The 21,413-nt window shown below is 46.0% G+C and overlaps 1 protein-coding gene across 3 annotated transcripts in view; it reads left to right on the top strand.

Annotated features, from left to right (window-relative positions):
- LOC146858226 (queuosine 5'-phosphate N-glycosylase/hydrolase-like) overlaps positions 1-21,413 on the top strand; it is a 244,336-nt gene that overhangs the window by 159,285 nt on the left and 63,638 nt on the right. The gene's annotated exons all lie outside the window — the stretch shown is intronic.

Raw genomic sequence — 21,413 nt, 5'->3', positions numbered from 1 at the left:
TTCACAAAATCTACTCCTAGAGGTCGAGGAGGTCGTCAAGGGAAAGACACCACCCGAAGACAATGACATTCTGGTGACACTTACTCCTCATATGTCACATATTCCCCTGGGTGGAAGAATTTCCTATCATCATCAAAATTGGCAGCAGATAACGACAGACCAATGGGTCCTCCAGATAATTCAATTCGGTCATACTCTAGAATTTCTGGAAAGCCCCCCTTGTTCACCTCCAAGATTTCAAGAGGTCAAGTATTTGCATCAGATGCGTCAAGAAATTCGGACAATGCTCCGAAAGGGAGCAATAGAACCGGTACCGAATTCCCAGAAAGGAAGGGGATTTTATTCCCGGTTTTTTCTGATCAAGAAAAACATTCTTCAATGGCGCCCCATTTTGGATCTCAGATCCCTAAATACTTACCTCAAGGATCAGACCTTCAGAATGATTTCCCTCCAGGATATTCTGCTGCTGTTAAACCCAGAGGATTATATGACCAAACTGGATTTACGGGATGCATATTTCCATATTCCAATCCATCCTTCACACAGGCAGTACCTTCGGTTCGTGGTGGCCGAAGATCATTACCAATTCAGGGTGCTTCCTTTTGGTCTGAAATCGGCCCCGAGGATTTTTACAAAATGTCTGGCTCCAGTGGCAGCGGTACTAAGGAGACAGAAACACCAAGTGTTTCCTTACCTCGACGACTGGCTAGTCAAGGCTCCATCGAAAGCGTCAGCCCAGTTGTCAACAGAGGCTTGCATAGAACTATTTGCCAGTTTAGGCCTCACTCTAAACGAGGGGAAGTCGACTCTACAACCTTCAAGAAATATAACTTTCTTGGGAGCGATCCTGGATACGGAGGTAAACAGAGCGTTCCCCTCCGAGGAGAGACAGCGCGGAATAATATCTCTATCCCAGGCGTTTATAAAAAGAAAGTCTCTTTCAGTACGCAGGTACAAGTCTTTGCTGGGAACGATGTCATCTTGCATTCCCCTCGTACCTTGCTGCAGACTACGGATGCGTCCGTTACAAGAGCAATTGGATCTTCAGTGGCATCAAGCGACAGGATCCTTCGAGGATATAATCAAAGTGACGCCGATCATGGTCCACGCGGCGACATGGTGGACCCGAAAACGAAACATCTCACAGGGTCTTTCTTTCCTGACTCAGCCAGCTCCATTGGTCATTACAACAGATGCATCCTTGGAAGGATGGGGAGCATTCCTTCAGGATCTGCAGGTCAGCGGTCGTTGGAAAGCGGACGAACAACAATTGCATATCAACCTTTTGGAGCTCAGAGCCGTCCGCTTAGCATTGTTAGCGTTCCTGCCAAGGATTCAAGGTGCAGCCGTGTTGGTAAGAACAGACAACACAACAGCAATGCACTATTTGAACAAACAGGGAGGCACAAGATCTCTCTCCCTGTCTCGGGAAGCCCAGTGGATATGGGAATGGGCTCTACGACACGAAGTATCCATTACAGCGGAACATCTTCCAGGGGACCAGAACACCAAAGCGGATACTCTAAGCAGACTAAAGTCTGTCTGTCACGATTGGGAAATCGACAACGGGATTTTGGACAACATCTTCCAGAAATGGGGAACTCCAATAGTAGATCTTTTTGCGACAAGGGAGAACAGAAAATGCCGGTTCTTCGCAAGCTGGCTTCCCCAACGGGGATCTTGGGGGAATGCGTTTTTGATGGCATGGTCAGGCATCTTTGCCTACGCCTTTCCTCCAATTCCCCTCCTGCCGCGGGTTCTTATGAAGATCAAGAAAGAACCATGCAGGTTAATCCTGATAGCTCCGTGGTGGCTCAGACAGCATTGGTTTGCAGAGCTTCTTCTACTGTCAGAGGAGCGCCCGATTTGCCTGCAGCCGATACCGTCTCTGCTGACAATGTTCCAGGGGGAAGTGCTGCATCCGGATCCGAAATCTCTGCAGTTAGCAGCCTGGCTCCTGAATACCGTGAATTTCAACATCTGAATATCCCTACGGAGTGCAGAGAGATTCTATCTAGAGCTAGAGCGGATAGTACAAACAAGACATATCGGATGAAATGGAAAAGGTTCGGTTTATGGTGCAAAAGGTCTAACATTCATCCGCTGCTTTCAGAAGCTCACGAGATTATTCCATACCTCTTGCTTTTGGCTAAGTCTGGTTTGGCGCATGCGTCTATAAAAGTACATCTAGCTGCAATTTCACGCTTTAGAAGAACGGCCTCTGGTCCATCTCTGTGGTCTGCTAGAGTCATCAAGCAGTTTATGAAAGGTCTGTTCCGAGTTTTTCCTCCAATAAAACCACCACCACCTCTCTGGCAATTGAATGTCGTTCTTTCCCAGTTGATGAAACAGCCCTTTGAACCAATTCACAGGGCGGAACTGAAATTTCTTTCCTGGAAAGTTGCGCTTCTCATTGCACTCACTTCAGCCAGGAGAGTGGGAGAAATTCAGGCTCTCACGATCCAAGAGCCGTTCTTGCAGTTCAAGGAGGACAGGATAATACTCAGGACTAATCCAAGATTCATCCCTAAGGTTCCAACTGACTTTCATTTGAACGAACCTTTAATTCTCAAAAGATTTTTTCCACAACCATCAACAGCGGCGGAAAGAGCTCTCCACTCGCTGGATGTCCAGCGTTGTTTGAAATTCTATTTGCTGAAAACTAAGCCTTTCCGCAAGTCTTCACAGCTTTTTGTGGCCTACAGCGCACCCAGAAAGGGTTTCCCTTTGTCAAAGAGAGGAATTGCCAGATGGATATCAAGTGCCATAGGGTATTGTCATCAGGCAGCTGGCCGACCTTTGAATGCACGAGTCCGTGCTCATTCTACAAGAGCAGTCTCCACCTCTACTGCTCTATTTGCAGGAGTACCGATCCAGGATATCTGCAGAGCGGCGACCTGGACGAGTACACACACCTTCACCAGGCATTACTGCTTGGATGCAGCCACAGAGAGAGATGTGGCAGTGGGAGAAGCGGTGCTGAGGAACCTTATCCAGTAACGGTGAGCCTTCTTTACCATCCCTCCTTCCTTTGTTATGTACGTTGGCACATTTTATGGTTGTTTATTGTATTACCATTTGCAAAGAAATTCTGAGAGGTGGAATTTGGTTTACAGATACCATTTTTATCACACTGTATATGTTTCCTGGATTCACTTTCTAGGTAACAAAAAATGTGCATTTATTTACTGCTCGCTATTCTGATTCAGGCATGTGAATCTATGAAAGGCTCCAATACTGGAGTAAGAAAACAAGTTACTTACCTGTAACTGTAGTTCTCCAGTATTGGACCTTTCATAGATTCACATGCAACCCACCCTCCTCCCCTGAGAGGCTCACCTCGGATTTAGCACAAAGAGTGTTATTGCACAAGTGCACGAAAATCTGAGGGCAGAAGGTTCTCTCAGGAGTGTTCTAGAGGGTGAGAGGCTCTGATTGGCTCAGGGACTGGTTTAGTCCTTTTTTACATAACGAAGGTTATGGGTTGCAAAGGAAAATGGGCCTAGGCCTTTTTTCTGTTTGCTATGATACTAAGCAAAGCTTTTTTATGTACCGGAGACTCCCGTCTCGACGACGGGGAATGATTCAGGCATGTGAATCTATGAAAGGTCCAATACTGGAGAACTACAGTTACAGGTAAGTAACTTGTTTTCTTAGAAACTTTTCTCTAATAAAATCACAAATGTTATCCTATGGGAGGAAATTCACTTAGCAGGCAAGTGGGGTTATTGTTACTTTTTCTAGGTCCGTGTTGGATCTTCGATCCAGCACTAGTGTACCAACGGTAAGCAGTTGAGAGAATGCGTTTAGGTTACACAGGCAATTTTTAACGAATATTTATAAGTTTGCAAAATTGACACTTGAAAGAAATCTCACAGAAAAACAGTCAGTGGTTTCCTATGGAAGAAAATTCAAGTTATAGGTAAAGTATGTTCTCGTTACTTTTTTAATCCAGTGCTAGGCTCCTAGGTTCAGCAATGGCACATCTATCTAAGACAGGTAAGTAATTACGTTTTCACAGTTGGTGCGATTTTGAAAAAATATTTGTAGTTTGTAAATATCAACACAGAAGCAATTTCACAGAAAAACAGTCATTGGTTTCCTATAGAAGAAAATTGAGTTAGCTGTAAGTAAGGTTGTAATTACTTTTCAGGGTCAGTGCTGGGCACCAAGATCCAGCACTGGGATCTCTCCTAATAGCAGGTGAGTATTTCCGTTTTCGTTACTTGGTTAATTTTAGGTGAATATTTGAAAGTTTAGAAACTCCACACTTAACCCCTTCTGTGCCCATGACGAGATGGTCTCGTCATGGAGCACAGTCGCGCTGTGCCCATGACGAGACCATCTCGTCATGACACCCACCCACGGGGGAAGCGCTGGCGCTCCCCCCGTGAGTGGTCTATCTTTTTTGTTTTTTTACTGGGAAGGCAGGGGAAGACCTTCCCCTGCCTCCCCCCGCCCGCGTCATCAATGACGTCAGCGCGCGAGCCGCGCTGACGTCATTGGAGGTTTCCCTTTGCTCTCCGAGGCGCAGGAAGCCATCTGCTTCCTGTGCCACAGAGAGTAAAGGTTAGTTTTGGGGCTGGGGAGGGGGGTTTCTTGCATCGGTGGGTTTGGGTTAGGGTGGGGGGACTTTGGTATGCTAAGACATGCCACGAGGCTCGGCTTCGTTCGTGTGTGCTTGTTGTTGCTTCCCTGTAAATTGTTTCCAAAGTTGAAAAACGCTCGTCTTTCTAGTTGCTTCCCTGTGAAATGGTTCTAAAAATGCCGAGAAATGCCCTTCTTTTTCATTTATCAAATCCAAACTGCAGCAGCATGATTTTTGCATCAGTGGGTTTGGGTTAGGGTGGGGGCACTTTGGCATGCCACGAGGCTCGGCTTCGTTCGTGTGTGCCTGTTGTTGCTTCCCTGTGAAAGGGATCCAAATTTGAAAACGCTCGTCTTTCTAGTTGCTTCCCTGTGAAATGGATCCAAAAATGCCGAGAAATGCCCTTCTTTGTAATTTTTCAAATCCAAAGTGCAGCAGCGTGATTTTTGCATCGGTGGGTTTGGGTTAGGGTGGGGGCACTTTGGTATGCCCAGGCATGCCACGAGGCTCTGCTTCGTTCGTGTGTGCCTGTTGTTGCTTCCCTGTGAAATGGATCCAAATTTGAAAAACGCTCGTCTTTCTAGTTGCTTCCCTGTGAAATGGATCCGAGAAATGCCCTTCTTTTTAGTTTTTCAAATCCAAAGTGCAGCAGCATGTAGAGAAATAGAATTTCTTATATGATACCGAACTAATAGCAAGACAGAGGGGTTGGAAAGTGGCCGATTGTTTTTTTTTACATCCAAATACACCAGCATCACTTTACAGAGTTTGCCAGTGAAGTGCTACTTTAATTTTCTCGTCTTTCTTTGAAGAGCATTGTTGTTTCCAGGTTGGGAGAGTGTACCATTCCTGGAGGTACTGCAATACCTGGTTGATGGGTGGATTGGAAAACACAATGTGTACCATGGCTCTGTGTTTATGGATGTGGTCTTTTTATACCATACTGCTTACGGTTTGTAAGGATGTAAGCAATGGACAGTGAAACGGTTCCCTTCAGGGCCCTCTAGTCATGTCCATAACTTTTCAGGTGAAACCACTCGCTGATTTCTGAATAGTTAGTGAGAGATCGTTTAGGTAACCATGTTGTTTCTGCTTACATTTCACATGCTTTGCATTCCCTATGAGTGGTTGTTTTTTTTTTGTTTTTTTAGGCCCCACATTTTTGTGTGGGAAAGTTGTGGCATCACCGGGCTCACTCAAATTTCCCACCTCCCAGCGTTCCCCTGGGTCTCCCGGTAAATATGGTGCCTCACTTGTGTGGGAGGTCCAAGTACCCGCGACAGGCAAGGGCCCAAAACGTAGTGATGCGACATCAAAATTGCCTATCTCAAAACCACCTGGTTTTGGAAGGGGGGTCACCTGGGTTTTTGGCCCGGTGCTCGGCAGCCATCTAGGGAAACCTACCAAACCCATATATTTCTGAAAACTAGACACCCGGGGGCTTCCAGGGATGTATGACTTGCGTGGATCCCCCAATGTTCCCTTACCCAGAATCCCCTGCAAACCTCAATTTTAGCTGAAAAAATCACTTTTTTCACACATTTTTGTGTGGGAAAGTTGTGGCATCACCGGGCTCCCTCAAATTTCCCACCTCCCAGCGTTCCCCTGGGTCTCCCGGTAAAAATGGTGCCTCACTTGTGTGGGAGGCCCAAGTACCCGCGACAGGCAAGGGCCCAAAACGTAGTGATGCGACATCAAAATTGCCTCTCTCAAAACCACCTGGTTTTGCAAGGGGGGTCACCTGGGTTTTTGGCCCGGTGCTCGGCGGCCATCTAGGGAAACCTACAAACCCATACATTTCTGAAAACTAGACACCCGGGGGCTTCCAGGGAGGTATGGCTTGCGTGGATCCCCCAACGTTTCCTTACCCAGAATCCCCTGCAAACCTCAATTTTAGCTGAAAAAATCATTTTTTTCATACATTTTTGTGTGGGAAAGTTGTGGCATCACCTGGCTCCCTCAAATTTCCCACCTCCCAGCGTTCCCCTGGGTCTCCCGGTAAAAATGGTGCCTCACTTGTGTGGGAGGCCTGTTAGAAATGGGATTTCTGGTTGGCTAGGGCTTGCGCCAAAGCCAGGCAGAAACCACCACTCTAGTCAGGGCTGGGGAGTTACACGCCAAAGATAACCCCTGCTCACCCCCTTGGTAGCTTGGCACAAGCAGTCAGGCTTATCCCGGAGGCGATGTGTAAAGCGTTTGCGCGCGCACCCAGCAACAACACCCAAGGCCCACCACAAAAGAAGCTCCACACAAGGTATTATATAAAAATAGCCTTTGTATTACCAAAACACATTAGATAAAAACACACACTTTACAATGTGCCAACAGGCACGGGCAGAGTTTACAAGGGATTATATGTACAGGGGACTGGGCCACATGGACCACTGTCAGGAATTAGCACTTTGTAGGAATTAGCACTTAGAACATAGGAATAATGCTTTAGAACATAGCACATACAATCACTGTAGCACTAAATAACATATGTAGCACACGACCAGTAACTACTGGTAACAGGTAAGTACCACCTACGCAACCCTAACCACCTTAGGAAAATATTGCGCAGGGAACCAGGACCTCACTAGCACCACCTGTACTAGGAGAAAACAACCACCTAAGTATCACAATACCTGTAGGGGTATAAGCACATTACACATGACGCATAAAAACACATTCAGAGGTGTAAACACAAGGCACATGATGCATAAAAACACATTCAGAGGTGCAGGTTAGGGACAATAGCGCAAAACTCACATTAGCCACCACCTGTGGCAGTCTCTAGGCCAACTGGCCTTTCAGAGGCTCAAACGCCCTTCGTCCACAAAGTCAGGGCTGGACTGCGCAGGCCAATGCGCACAGGGGCACAACCTAAACGTTGCAGCTGCCCACTAAGTGCTGGGCAGCTGGGAAAAAGAGCATGGGCACCACTGTGCCTTGAACACGAGTCTGTCCGCCCTTGGAGCCTTCTAGGCTCTGCACAAATATCTGCCCCGTCGTTGGAGCCTTTGGGGCTCTAACACAAATATGCCCCTAAAGGAGTGGGAGCCTTGTGGGCTCTAGGTCACGAATATGGCCCCCGACAACGTTGGAGCGGCCCGCTGCCTTCCGGGGCCGCTCTGCTCACCAAAGAAATGGCCCGACGTTTGGAGCCTCTCGGGGGCTCTAGAAGAAATGCCCCCTTGGACGTCAGAGTCCCGCTCGGGGGACTCAGCAAGATACAACGAAGGCCCCCTCCACCTTGGAGCCTCACGGGGCTCGGGAACCAAAGTCTCTCTCCTCACACGCTGCCGCTGCCCACTGTCAGGCGGGGCAGCGGGAAAGAGGACTGAGCACGGCGCCTGCAGTGCCCGGCCGCTGCTAAGGGGGGCGGCACCGAGAAACGTGCCCCGTCACACTCCCAGCCACCCAACAGCTGAGCCCAACTCACCGGGGCGAAGGCTCAGGTCCCGCTCTGGAACTCAGGCATCCTTCGAACACCGGCACCACTCCTTGGATCACGCTGGCTTCCTCCGGGCGACGCGGGGCTCTCCTTCACCGACGGAGGCGGGGTAGGCTCCCGCTCTCCGTCCGGACTCCAGGCTTACTCTCGTCTTCCTGATCTCCGTCACAGGAGCGCGGGGTGGGCTCCCGTCCGCTTCCTGTTTAGACCACGCCCACGTCCCTCACGGATTGCCTGACTTCCTTGTTTTCCCCGGCCGCGGCGGTGATTCTTGATTTCGGCAAAAGAGGGGTAGGCTCCCTCGTAACAAGGAATACACGGCGGGGTGGGCACCCGCCGTGGGATAACAACAAATAAGCGGGGTGGGCACCCGCCAACGGCAACCGGGAAGTAGGCGGGGTGGGCACCCGCGTTAGCACGGCAAAATAGCAGGGAATCCCTACGTCGGGGTTCCCTCGCTAATAATTGCAGCTCCGCGCTGCTGGCCACAAATAAAGCGCTCCTAGCACTATAAGTGAAAGAAAAGCGCTTCCAGGCGCTTTAGGGGAGAAAGAAGGTCCTCAGAAGTAGGGGGGCAAAGACTGGGCCCAGGGGCCAGCTCACAGGGCCCTCCAGCAGGGAGGCAGTCCCCAGTGGCGGTCTCTCCTGGCGCCCAGCAGCAGCAGGCCACCCCTCAAAGTAGGATCAGCAAGAGAACAACATGTAAGGGGACACAGCCCCTTCTTATACACCTTTTCCCTTTGTTGTTCCTCAGGGTGAGGGGAAAAACCAGTCGCAGCTGGTTGGAGAGCACCCTTGATGTGCTCAGCCCCTCACTCTATTCACTGGCAGGGCTAGGGTCATCAGTCGCACCACAGGGGGCGGAGCCAGCATTGTGCACTCCTCCCCATCCATCAGCATGCTAATCTCACACTCACCACTGGGGCAGTCCCACCCAGACTCCTGGAGCCAGGCTCACCAGCCAGCTCCAGCCAATCACACGCCAGACACATTTTACACTAATATGCCAACTCCTAGAAGTGGCACTTCCGCACATGACATAATCACGCATTATACATCATTGCGAAGCATTCGATCACACGAGTCCGCGCATACCAAACTCGAGCCGGCACACCGCACGCATCAGGAACTACCAGGGACACATACATTCCCCATGCATTCCTATGGGAGGGCAGGCCTATCTCACCACATGCACTCAGAGTGCGCACGCACTTTACTCTGGGACACAGGGAAGTGCGCAGAAACCAAAAATCATTACCACCAGGTCACCAGTAAAAGCAAAAAGTTCAGGGGTGAACCTGCCAGAAGGGCCAAGTCCAAAGAGGCCCCCAAGTACCCGCGACAGGCAAGGGCCCAAAACATAGTGATGCAACATCAAAATTGCCTATCTCAAAACCACCTGTGAGGCACCGTTTTTATCGGGAGACCCGGGGGAACGCTGGGTGGTAGGAAATTTGTGTCAGCCCGGTGATGCCTCAACTTTCCCACACAAAAATGTGTGAAAAAGGTGATTTTTTCAGCTAAATTTGAGGTTTGCAGGGCATTCTGGGTAAGGAAACGTTGGGGGATCCACGCAAGCCATACCTCCCTGGAAACCCCCGGGTGTCTAGTTTTCAGGAATGTGTGGGTTTGGTAGGTTCCCCTAGGTGGCCGCTGAGCACCGGGACAAAAACCCAGGTGACCCACCTTGCAAAACCAGGTCGTTTTGAGGTAGGCAATTTTCATGTCGCCTCAATACGTTTTGGGGCCTTGCCTGTCGCGGGTACTTGGGCCTCCCACACGAGTGAGGCACCGTTTTTATCAGGAGACCCGGGGGAACGCTGGGTGGTAGGAAATTTGTGTCAGCCCGGTGATGCCTCAACTTTCCCACACAAAAATGTGTGAAAAGGGTGATTTTTTTTCAGCTAAATTTGAGGTTTGCAGGGCATTCTGGGTAAGGAAACGTTGGGGGATCCACGCAAGCCATACCTCCCTGGAATCCCCCGGGTGTCTAGTTTTCAGAAATGTGTGGGTTTGGTAGGTTCCCCTAGGTGGCCGCTGAGCACCGGGCCAAAAACCCAGGTGACCCCCCTTGCAAAACCAGGTCGTTTTGAGGTAGGCAATTTTCATGTCGCCTCAATACGTTTTGGGGCCTTGCCTGTCGCGGGTACTTGGGCCTCCCACACGAGCGAGGCACCGTTTTTATCGGGAGACCCGGGGGAACGCTGGGTGGTAGGAAATTTGTGTCAGCCCGGTGATGCCTCAACTTTCCCACACACAAATGTGTGAAAAAGGTGATTTTTCAGCTAAATTTGAGGTTTGCAGGGCATTCTGGGTAAGGAAACGTTGGGGGATCCACGCAAGCCATACCTCCCTGGAATCCCCCGGGTGTCTAGTTTTCAGAAATGTGTGGGTTTGGTAGGTTCCCCTAGGTGGCCGCTGAGCACCGGGCCAAATACCCAGGTGACCCCCCTTTCAAAACCAGGTCGTTTTGAGGTAGGCAATTTTCATGTCGCCTCAATACGTTTTGGGGCCTTGCCTGTCGCGGGTACTTGGGCCTCCCACACGAGTGAGGCACCGTTTTTATCGGAAGACCCGGGGGAACGCTGGGTGGTAGGAAATTTGTGTCAGTCCGGTGATGCCTCAACTTTCCCACACACAAATGTGTGAAAAAGGTGATTTTTCAGCTAAATTTGAGGTTTGCAGGGCATTCTGGGTAAGGAAACGTTGGGGGATCCACGCAAGCCATACCTCCCTGGAATCCCCCGGGTGTCTAGTTTTTAGAAATGTGTGGGTTTGGTAGGTTCCCCTAGGTGGCCGCTGAGCACCGGGCCAAATACCCAGGTGACCCCCCTTGCAAAACCAGGTCGTTTTGAGGTAGGCAATTTTCATGTCGCCTCAATACGTTTTGGGGCCTTGCCTGTCGCGGGTACTTGGGCCTCCCACACGAGTGAGGCACCGTTTTTATCGGGAGACCCGGGGGAACGCTGGGTGGTAGGAAATGTGTGTCAGCCCGGTGATGCCTCAACTGTCCCACACAAAAATGTGTGAAAAAGGTGATTTTTTCAGCTAAATTTGAGGTTTGCAGGGCATTCTGGGTAAGGAAACGTTGGGGGATCCACGCAAGCCATACCTCCCTGGAATCCCCCGGGTGTCTAGTTTTCAGAAATGTGTGGGTTTGGTAGGTTCCCCTAGGTGGCCGCTGAGCACCGGGCCAAATACCCAGGTGACCCCCCTTGCAAAACCAGGTCGTTTTGAGGTAGGCAATTTTCATGTCGCCTCAATACGTTTTGGGGCCTTGCCTGTCGCGGGTACTTGGGCCTCCCACACGAGTGAGGCACCGTTTTTATCGGGAGACCCGGGGGAACGCTGGGTGGTAGGAAATTTGTGTCAGCCCGGTGATGCCTCAACTTTCCCACACACAAATGTGTGAAAAGGGTGATTTTTCAGCTAAATTTGAGGTTTGCAGGGCATTCTGGGTAAGGAAACGTTGGGGGATCCACGCAAGCCATACCTCCCTGGAATCCCCCGGGTGTCTAGTTTTTAGAAATGTGTGGGTTTGGTAGGTTCCCCTAGGTGGCCGCTGAGCACCGGGCCAAATACCTAGGTGACCCCCCTTGCAAAACCAGGTCGTTTTGAGGTAGGCAATTTTCATGTCGCCTCAATACGTTTTGGGGCCTTGCCTGTCACGGGTACTTGGGCCTCCCACACGAGTGAGGCACCGTTTTTATCGGGAGACCCGGGGGAACGCTGGGTGGTAGGAAATTTTTGTCAGCCCGGTGATGCCTCAACTTTCCCACACACAAATGTGTGAAAAAGGTGATTTTCAGCTAAATTTGAGGTTTGCAGGGCATTCTGGGTAAGGAAACGTTGGGGGATCCACGCAAGCCATACCTCCCTGGAATCCCCCGGGTGTCTAGTTTTCAGAAATGTGTGGGTTTGGTAGGTTCCCCTAGGTGGCCGCTGAGCACCGGGCCAAATACCCAGGTGACCCCCCTTGCAAAACCAGGTCGTTTTGAGGTAGGCAATTTTCATGTCGCCTCAATACGTTTTGGGGCCTTGCCTGTCGCGGGTACTTGGGCCTCCCACACGAGTGAGGCACCGTTTTTATCGGGAGACCCGGGGGAACGCTGGGTGGTAGGAAATTTGTGTCAGTCCGGTGATGCCTCAACTTTCCCACTCACAAATGTGTGAAAAAGGTGATTTTTCAGCTAAATTTGAGGTTTGCAGGGCATTCTGGGTAAGGAAACGTTGGGGGATCCACGCAAGCCATACCTCCCTGGAATCCCCCGGGTGTCTAGTTTTTAGAAATGTGTGGGTTTGGTAGGTTCCCCTAGGTGGCCGCTGAGCACCGGGCCAAATACCCAGGTGACCCCCCTTGCAAAACCAGGTCGTTTTGAGGTAGGCAATTTTCATGTCGCCTCAATACGTTTTGGGGCCTTGCCTGTCGCGGGTACTTGGGCCTCCCACACGAGTGAGGCACCGTTTTTATCGGGAGACCCGGGGGAACGCTGGGTGGTAGGAAATGTGTGTCAGCCCGGTGATGCCTTAACTGTCCCAGACAAAAATGTGTGAAAAAGGTGATTTTTTCAGCTAAATTTGAGGTTTGCAGGGCATTCTGGGTAAGGAAACGTTGGGGGATCCACGCAAGCCATACCTCCCTGGAATCCCCCGGGTGTCTAGTTTTCAAAAATGTATAGGTTTGCTAGGTTTCCCAAGGTGCCCGTAGAGCTAGGGTTCAAAAACTAGAGCTAGGCACTTTGCCAAAAAAGGGTAAATTTTCACTGCGATATTGAGTTGTGACCACGTTGCATTTTGCGCCGTTTCTTGTCGCGGGCACTAGGCCGACCCACACAAGTGAGGTACCGTTTTTCTCGTAAGACTTTGGGGAACGCAAGGTGGGTGGAAATTTGTGGATCCACGCAGATTCCGGAACTTTCCACCACAGAAATGTGTGGAAAATGTGTTTTTTTTGTCAATTTTTTAGGTTTGCAAGGGATTCTGGGTAACAGACCCTGGTGGGAGGCAGTCAAGTCACCCCATCCTGGATTCCCCTGGGTGTCTAGTTTTCAAAAATGTATAGGTTTGCTAGGGTTCCCAAGGTGCCTGCAGAGCTAGGGTTCAAAAACTACAGCTAGACATTTTGCCAAAAAAGGGTCATTTTTCACTGCGAAATTGAGGTGTGACCACGTTGCGCTTTGCGCCGTTTCCTGTCGCGGGCACTAGGCCGACCCACACAAGTGAGGTACCGTTTTTCTCGTAAGACTTTGGGGAACGCCGGGTGGGTGGAAATTTGTGGATCCACGCAGATTCCGGAACTTTTCACCACAGAAAACTGCGGAAAATGTTTTTTTTTTTTTTTTGTCAATTTTTTAGGTTTGCAAGGGATTCTGTGTAACCGACCCTGGTGGGAGGCAGTCATGTCACCCCATCCTGGATTCCCCTGGGTGTCTAGTTTTTTAAAAAAATGTATAGGTTTGCTAGGTTTCCCAAGGTGCCCGCAGAGCTAGGGTTCAAAAACTACAGCTAGACATTTTGCCAAAAAAGGGTTATTTCTCACTGCGAAATTAAGGTGTGACCATGTTGCGTTTTGCGCCGTTTCCTGTCGCGGGCACTAGGCCGACCCACACAAGTGAGGTACCGTTTTTCTCGTAAGACTTTGGGGAACGCAAGGTGGGTGAAAATTTGTGGATCCACACAGATTCCGGAACTTTCCACCACAGAAATGTGGGGAAAATGTGTTTTTTTTGACAATTTTTTAGGTTTGCAAGGGATTCTGCGTAACAGACCCTGGTGGGAGGCAGTCAAGTCACCCCATCCTGGATTCCCCTGGGTGTCTAGTTTTCAAAAATGTATAGGTTTGCTAGGTTTCCCAAGGTGCCCGCAGAGCTAGGGTTCAAAAACTAGAGCTAGGCAATTTGCCAAAAAAGGGTAAATTTTCACTGCGATATTGAGTTGTGACCACGTTGCGTTTTGCGCCGTTTCCTGTCGCAGGCACTATGCCTACCCACACAAGTGAGGTACCATTTTTATCGGGAGACTTAGGGTAATTCAGTTTTGTAAAGGAACTGTTATTATCTATTGACTTTCGATGCATTTCTGCCTTCCAAATGAAAGATATTGTGTAAAAAAGAAGTCATTCTAAAAAAGGACTGATAATTCTCATGCTAGTATAAGTATTCCCAATTTCAGAAATGTGCAAATATCTACTGTTTCTAAACTCTATATTTTGTTCCCATTTCAGAAATACATAGGTGTCTTTCATACCGATTTTTCCATGTACACGTTTTTACAGAATAATTACTTGATACCCGGTACATAATAAAAAACCATTGCAAGTTGCTGCTCAGTTTTTGGCTCTGGGTTCGTCGGGTTCTTGGTGAACCTACAAGTCCTATATATCCCCACAACCAGTAATGTCCAGCGGATGTAATGGTATATTGCTTTCAAAGAGCTGTCATAATTAGAAGAAGTTACAGGTGAAAACGTTGAAACGAAAGACTTTTTTTTTCAACTAATTTTCAATTTATCCTAGATTTAACTGTTAGTTTCTATAAAAAAAACCTTGATGGATCTACACAAATTACCCCTTGCTGAATTCAGAATTTTGTCTTCTTCTCGAAAATGTATAGCTTTCCAGGATCCATTATTGCTTTTGTACCCATTTCTGCCATTAACTGGAAGGAGGTCAAAAGCACATAAAATAGCAAAATTAGGCTATGTCCCAGAAAAATGCCAAAACTGTGTAAAAAATGTTGGGTTTCTGACAAAAGTCTGGTATCCCCGAAAAGCTGGGAAAATGGTGATTTCAACCCCACAAACCTTTTTTTGATAACATTTGTAGGGAAAAACCCAGATGCTTTCATTTGCAGCCCGTTTTTCCAATTTTTCCGAAAACCCCCAAAATTTTGCTGTATTTTGGCTCATTTCTGTGACCCCTCCAGGGGAATCCACAAACCCTGAGTACCTTTAGAATCCCCATGATGTTGGAAGAAAAGGACGCAAATTTGGCGTGGATACCTAATGTGGTCAAAACGTTTCAGGGGCCTAAGCGCGCACTACCCCAAATAGCCAAAAAAAGGCTTGGCACAGGAGGGGGAAAAGGCCTGGCAGCGAAAGGGTTAATGATTACAATCCGAGTTGTGGAATGGAAATATGGACATACTATATGTTGCAGATAACTCAATTGCTGTTCCTCGCATACTATCCAAATAGAAGTCCATACCTGGAAAACATATGTCTATATGAAATACTGCAACATTATAGTTTTTTTTTAAAAATGTTACAGAAAAACTTAATGAAGGAAAATATGCTGTAATTGGATCTGATGGATGCTTGGTAAAGCATGCCAAAGGAAATTGTATTAATCACAGGAAATTAAGTTGCGATACTCCAGATAAGAGAGAGTTTTTCTATTTAGCTCTTCTGCAACTCTTCAAACCTTGGCGGACTGAAATGGAATTATTTGGAGATTTTGATTGCTATGAAGATTCTTTCAATGCATGTAAAGATAGCATTGAATGTACAGTTTTTCCAAATAATCTCCAAATGTTGAATGAAGAGATTAATCAAGAAAAAACGATTGCAGCTGAAATTGCTAGAGATAGTTCACAAATGGAAAGAATTTGCTGCGTATCTGTTTGTGGAAGGTTGTTTTCAGTTTGGTACTGTACAATGTATTTGTAAATATTGTTACAATAAATTAGAAGAAACCAAAATGCCAGCTAGAGCTGTCCATAATGACTTAGAATTAGTTGCTATACCTCCCAAACTTCCAGATTTAAATACATATAAGGCCATCCTTATACAATCTGTGCACCCTTTTCAGGCTATAATTCATACGCAACCTAAAACAGGTAAGCTGCCTTCAACAGATCTATAAAGAGGTTTAAAAAGAAGAGTTGTGTATTTACCTTTAGATTTTAAGAAAAATGTTGAAACTGTTTATGTAGAACGAGACGATACTGAACCTGTAGTCATTCTTGTTAATGGTGTACCCACAAACAGTCGGAAAATATGACAAGAGTTAGTACATGTCACAAAAGTCCAAAAGGCTACATCATATCTGATGCAAAACAATATTTACTGTAAAGTTATAAGTGTAGAAGTAAAAAAAATGACTTTAGAAGATGAAACACATATTTGAAGTGGACAATTAAAGAAAAGAAGAAATTTATGAACATTATATTATACATCCTCTACATTCAAAAGAACTGATGGGACATACTATTGAAATGTTCCATATGAAAAAAGAAAAACTAACTCCCATGAGTGTGTGGGGAAACAAATTTGGAAGCTTGTCGTTTTCCACAGTTCTTTCCTACTGAAAAAGGTACACGATATGATGAACGACCAGGTCAGATTCTAGCTTCAGAATACCGTACTTTACAACTGTACTCAGAACAACCAAGATTTCCTCAGTGTATTCCATAAATGTTTCATCTTTTGTTCCATACACCTACACTGCGGTCAGCAGAGCTCACAATTAAATTGAAACATGACTTGTTTGTTAGAGAGAATTGTACTCTATGTCCTCGAACTTTGTCAAGAGGAAGTGACTAAAAACATTCCTCGATGTCTGTGCTGACTACTGCCTTCGATGTACACTAGCGATAGCAGAGCTCACAATTCACATCGAGTTACGATTCTGTGGCTCGCCCGCACCACGCATCATCGCTGGCTGCGCAGACGGTAAATGCTTCTGATGCCCCTATCTCAGTGCAGCACAACTCATGCACCCTTTCTGATACAATATTTTGTGTATAATTTCACATCTGCTGTCCTACCTCCAGTGTATCGCAAGTCATGAACCCTTTACGATAGAATCTTTTCTGTATGATTTCATATCTGGTACCTGTACCTTAGTGCAGCACAAATCATTAACCCTTTATGATTGAATCTCTGTGTCTAATCCAATGATTACTGTTGTACTTGTTGCGAGCACCAACCATTCCCGGAGGGTTGGCTTACAATCACCCCACACGCATCCACCACAGACGTCACTGGACATGTGACCCTGGTAATTAAAAGGAGTCGAGCGCACGTGCCCGTACCGAGTTCCACTATCTATCTGTGTCCATGTGTTTATTATGTATGCAACATGCTGCCCCTAGGCCCTACCACATTACATAGTGCTCTGGACAGCGTATGCAACCATCTTGCCTTTGACAGTGGGGGAAAAACTTTAGTTATGTGACTTTGTCTCGGTCATTGTACAACTACGTACGTAGAGACTGCATCATTAGAGTACTGGAAGCAGAGTGTATAGTGAATTTCTAAGTGCGTGAGGATTATCTCAGTTTTTGTATAAGTACATATGTTGGCGCAGCCTAACTCCAACAATGAGCTTGGCTCTAATTGGCTGCCCTCCATGTGCCAAAAACGGAAACTTCAACTTTCCATGGCCCTGTATTGCTACAGCTGCAACACTCCACTGAATGTGCAATAAACATTCATATCCACACAGATGTCTCATGTCCACCATCTTTCTTGTGTGGAACTATGGATGAATATAGGGTCAGTAATTCCCTGTACCTTCCATGTTGGCCATATTGTTGGACTTGGCCCACAGAGGGACACTTTGGCTTTTGCAACCCGGATAATGGTAGCACGCCAACATGGACACCCGCATCCAAAGCCAACCAAAAAGTAGCCCAATATTGCTACTTTAGGGAAGGAGGGGCCGGGACAGCGTCAAGCAGGCAGTGAATGCATTTGAACATAAACAGCAAAAGGCGCACCACAACCTCAAATTTAGATCAAAATTAGTCCATGTACATCCAATTTTTCTTTTCCAAAATGATCTTCTTTATTTTTCATATGTTAAAATGACATTTAAGAACAGCCAGAGCAGCCGACGCGTTTCGTCCTCTTGGGACTTCTTCAGGGCTGCAAAGTATGTATATAAACAATGTATAAATACAATGAATACCCACAGACAATATATACAGAACCAACAACATAATCATAAATCTTAAACAAATACACAAAAGTACTAATAAAGAGGAAGACAGAGGACAATATTGACTAAACATGTGAAGACATAAACAAATTAAAAACAAGATTGTAAGTCAGTTAATCCTTGCTATTAATTTATGTTCAATAGCTTTCGATATAAGTGAGTAATCAACTCTTTGGCATGTTTCTGGGTAAATAGGAATTTTAAAACTGCACAAATGTGTGGTGCGACTGATTTCTTTGAGCCAAATCATATTCCCCAGCTGGGATTGCGTAGACCATCGTTAATTAGGTCAGAAGGGTTGAAAATTAACTATCAACAGGCTCAATGTGGTGTCACCGGAAGTAGCAAGGGAAAGAGGGCGGTCCAAAGATGTACCCACCGTAAGAAATAATGCATCTGTTTATGTAATTCTTTCTTGAGAATTCTGGGATGTCATTCAGAGTCACTGAAAAAAGTCAAAAATGGAGGGGCATTACTCAGCGTAATGTTCTAATATTTTTAGATTACAGAGTGTCAAAGGTACATCTTATGTTAATGATAATCTAAGGAGTTAAACAGGAAGTGGAGTACAGAGCTTAGCAAAGGGGTCATATCCAAAAATCGATAGCGCAAATAAATGAACGTGTAAAAACTGATTCCAATGTCACAAGTAAGCCCCTAAAGGACGTATTCAACTGTACAAATGTACATAGGGGCTAGAAGAGAACAATGAAAACCCATAGGGGTATGTGTACTTACATAAATAATGAATGTGTTGAATAGAATAACGGTCTGATGTCGATAGGTAGCGAGTAAACGTCCCGTCTTTTTAAGGATGGAGTGTCCACTCAAGTTCAAATCCAATGATAAGGTTAGGATTCCGAATCTTTAGAATGCCTAAAGTGAGAACACAATGAACTAATAATTCAAAGCAATGGTTGCGTTTTCAACGAATTCGACTAACCCACTCATAGCATTCTGTATAGGTAAACCCAGGATAAAAAATAAAAAGAATCTGGGCGAAAGGGTTTTAAGGGTGACCAAATAGGACAAACCGGATATTGCGAGCAGCCTATCTAAGAATGTGTAAGCTTTACCATAAATGATCAAGAAGTATTTAATACCAACCGTTATATAATTTGAGAATTATAATTAAAGGTAAATCCCAGTACCAAACAGAAAAGGGGTCTAATCCATGTCATAGATCTACGGGGAGTTATTACTAAGGTGCCATCAGTCCTTAGAAGCAAGCTCAATAAAAGTTTTTTGAGTTTGCCAACAATAGTAATAAGTTAGAATATCTCAGCGTTCTCAAAAACAACAGTATCAAAACATCCAAAGCACCTACCCGATTCCGCATCCTTCAAATCCTCGACAATAATCCTCAGGTTTTCCGTAGCACACGAGACTCCTGCTCGTGTGTTTATATAGTAATTGACCCCATGTAAACTCTGAACACCTGGGTCCCAGCCTCGTAACCGGGATTTGCGTCACGGTATAATAACTAAGAGTAACATGTAAACATAGTGGCCATCTTGGAAGGGTAAAAGGTAACCGGCCTGCTGATGTCAAGAGCATATAATATAACAGACGGTATTGCAATTGCTGATATAATGTAAGAGCGTACGACGCACATATCCATTGCCGTACATCTAGTTGCATGATAACCCAAAAAAGCATGTCAATACAGAGTAGTCAACACTCCGTATAGGTTTAGAAGCGGGCAAGTCAGCCGCCATTTTGGAACGGGCGAGTTCTAAGAGTCTCAACTCCCTATGTAAGCTAATCCTTAATCAAAAAACTCGCCTATTACGTACACGTGAAAACGGAGAAGCGAGCAAATCAGCCGCCATTTTGGAACGGGCGAGTTCTAAGAATCTCAACTTGCCATGTAAGCTAATCCTTAATCAAAAATCTCGCCTATTACGTACACGCATAATCGGAGAAGAAGAACCAATTGACTAAAGAATTGTGTCAGTAAAAGCAGATACTGGTTTTCCCCGTAGCACAAACTGAGTGTATGAAAATCAGCCAAAGCTGGCTACCAAAATGAGTGAATAGTGTGTTGCTTTTCAGAGAACGTAACCGATATCGGTGATATTTGGAACAGGAGAAAAAGTAAACAGTACCAACTAGAGGTGATGTGCCCCGGAGGCTATAGGTCCTAATAATTTATGGTGTATACATAGCACATGAGATCCTTTTCAACAAAATAAGATTAAAAATGCCGATATGTATATCGGATGCATTTCGAATTATCAACCACATTTCAAATAACTGTGAATGAAGGTACTTATCGTGGCCGAAGTTCTAATGCCACAGTAAAATTCAAATATAGTGATCCATAAATCCAACACGGATGTGCGTAATTACATAATCACATAAGCATTATCAATTCCAAAACAGCACTAAAAGATAAGGTTTAGTAAGGCAACAAGGTTGAGCATATGTAAATCAGCAGCATGAGCTAGGCTATACCAAGAACACATAATAATAGTAATCGCAGCGAATGAAGGCACGTAACGTGGCAGTTGTCAGAGTGCCGCGTTATGGATTCATACATAATTCCCAATAATTACCACACAGAAGTGCATAATAACATCAACAGCCTTCATTCGCTGCGATTACTATTATTATGTGTTCTTGGTATAGCCTAGCTCATGCTGCTGATTTACATATGCTCAACCTTGTTGCCTTACTAAACCTTATCTTTTAGTGCTGTTTTGGAATTGATAATGCTTATGTGATTATGTAATTACGCACATCCGTGTTGGATTTATGGATCACTATATTTGAATTTTACTGTGGCATTAGAACTTCGGCCACGATAAGTACCTTCATTCACAGTTATTTGAAATGTGGTTGATAATTCGAAATGCATCCGATATACATATCGGCATTTTTAATCTTATTTTGTTGAAAAGGATCTCATGTGCTATGTATACACCATAAATTATTAGGACCTATAGCCTCCGGGGCACATCACCTCTAGTTGGTACTGTTTACTTTTTCTCCTGTTCCAAATATCACCGATATCGGTTACGTTCTCTGAAAAGCAACACACTATTCACTCATTTTGGTAGCCAGCTTTGGCTGATTTTCATACACTCAGTTTGTGCTACGGGGAAAACCAGTATCTGCTTTTACTGACACAATTCTTTAGTCAATTGGTTCTTCTTCTCCGATTTCGCGTGTACGTAATAGGCGAGATTTTTGATTAAGGATTAGCTTACATGGCAAGTTGAGATTCTTAGAACTCGCCCGTTCCAAAATGGCGGCTGATTTGCTCGCTTCTCCGTTTTCACGTGTACGTAATAGGCGAGTTTTTTGATTAAGGATTAGCTTACATAGGGAGTTGAGACTCTTAGAACTCGCCCGTTCCAAAATGGCGGCTGACTTGCCCGCTTCTAAACCTATACGGAGTGTTGACTACTCTGTATTGACATGCTTTTTTGGGTTATCATGCAACT

Source organism: Triturus cristatus, chromosome 3_2, assembly GCF_964204655.1.
Source record: "Triturus cristatus chromosome 3_2, aTriCri1.1, whole genome shotgun sequence".
NCBI lineage: Eukaryota > Metazoa > Chordata > Amphibia > Caudata > Salamandridae > Triturus > Triturus cristatus.
The sequence above is the reverse complement of the archived record's forward strand: the minus strand, read 5'-3'. Positions and strand labels throughout refer to the sequence as shown.